Genomic DNA, 2,140 nt, shown 5'->3' on the forward strand with positions numbered 1-2,140 from the left:
AGAAGCAGTCTGATCAACAAATGTTGAATTATGCCCTTGATCTCTATAGAAAATAAGTCGGTGATGACTTCCAATTCAAGTATGAATAGATGAAAAGAAGCATAAAGACAATGATTATCTCAGTAATAAGGAGAAGATTATGAATTCAATTACATTTCCTGTTAAAATTGATTTCCATGATTTATGTTGTATATAAAAATCGCCTTCCTCAATGAAATAAGAAGTATACATATGAGCTATCTTAAGCTCGTGAGGTACGTGAAGAAGAATTATTCTTGTAAGCAGAAAGAAGGCTTGTTACAAGCTCCTTAGATTTAATACACTTGGATTGGTCAACCAAGGTTGATCCTATATGATTTGTCTTTTCAAAAAAAATAGAATAGCTAATTGCTTTAGACAGAGCAGTCAAAACTTCCTTAGGAACCCTACTTTTTAACTTCAGAGGGAGTTGACATCTGAATCTGTGATGATGGATTGTCATTAATAACTAATATACTGAAAGATAATAGTGGCAGAGGGAGTAACAAGTGTTACCAAAATAGGATATGTATCAGTCTAAGAGGGAGCACCTACTCTGGGAGACTAAAAGTCATTTGTGAACTAGTGAAGGGAGCAGATTAGTTTATGGTTGAGATTAGATATGTTTCTCAACATGCGTTGGAGAACCAACATGTGTTGGAGTACCAACATGGTACAGTGGTTCATGGATGATTTGAGAAGTATAATTAAATGTTTAGCAGAGAGTGTTCAAGACACAAAGAATTTAAGATGTTGCATTAGTTTGGACTTTGTTATAATTTCTTGGATGAGCATGAAGAACTCATTTTTCACACTTAGTATGGCAGAGGTTGAGTATATTGCAGTTTGATTGGCAAGCTGAGAAGTTGTATGAATTAAAAAGTTACTTGCAATATTATCTTGAACAAGTGTTGGTGATGACCATGATGACAAGTCGTAGCACATTGGGATTAAATACCACTTCACTTGAGACATGGTGTTGAAGCCTGGTTGTGAAGATCCAATACATCTCTGTTGATAAGCATATTATTGATATTCTTACAAAGCCTCTTTCTATAGGGAATTTTGTGTACTTCCAAGACAAAATTGGGTTCATGTACAATACCTTTCTTATTGAGAGTGTAGTATGCTTGACTTGCAGAAAATATCAAAAGTGTGAAATATGCCAGAGATACCACTAAAAATAACACAATGAGATGATAAAAAAAATATTTTATTAAGATTTGCAGTAGTACTATTCACTTTATTTTTTGAGGGGGAAACCTCTAGTAGATTAGAGCTCAATTACACAACACAAGACAAGAGTTCCCTTACTATCTTTGACAATATATAGTTTCTTAAGACCCAAAACCCTAACTACTCGTGGTCCCTTACATAATGTGGGTTAAACACTTTATTTATTAACTATGGCCCATTACAACTAACTATAGTCCCTTTTTTATAATGTGGGCCAACCACTTACAATGCTTACAGTATTTATTTATTAAAGTAACTAATCATGAATCTTATGGGGCCTCTTGGGCTTATTACATTAAAAAAAGCATTAGGGCCATACCCTAACATTCCCTCCCCCTTCAGAAGAAACCTTGTCATCAATGTTGGAGTTGTATAATTTTCTGTAGAATAGTTGTTGGTTCCCATGTCACCTCTTCTAGTAAGGTGTCTTTCCATTGGATGAGGACTTCCTTGATATTACAGCCACGAAGATGTAATTCTCGTGAATCCAGGACCTGTTCTAGTTGGATCCAAATAGAACCTTCCTCGTCCAATTCAGGCAATGTGGTTTGTACCTTGCATTTGTTCCCCATGACTTTCTTGCGGCAAGGGACATGGAAGATGGGGTGGATTTTTGAAATCGATGGCAGGGCCAGTTTGTAGGCAACATATCCAATATGTTGAATCGCCTAACAGGGCCCATAAAATTGTGGGGCTAATAATTTTCTTTGAGATATGTCTGCTTATAAGGTTGTAGTCGACGAAATACTTGGTCACCCACTTGAAAATACCTTTTTGAGCAATGTTGGTTAGCTTGTTGCTTCATCTAGTTTTGCACTTGATGGAGATTATCCTTCAGAAGAGTAAGAGATGTGGATCGGTTATGAAGCAGCTTATCAACTACCTA

This window comes from Pinus tabuliformis, chromosome 4_2, assembly GCF_031772625.1.
Source record: "Pinus tabuliformis cultivar Carrire ecotype Pingquan chromosome 4_2, CPIR1, whole genome shotgun sequence".
In the NCBI taxonomy this organism is placed as follows: domain Eukaryota; kingdom Viridiplantae; phylum Streptophyta; class Pinopsida; order Pinales; family Pinaceae; genus Pinus; species Pinus tabuliformis.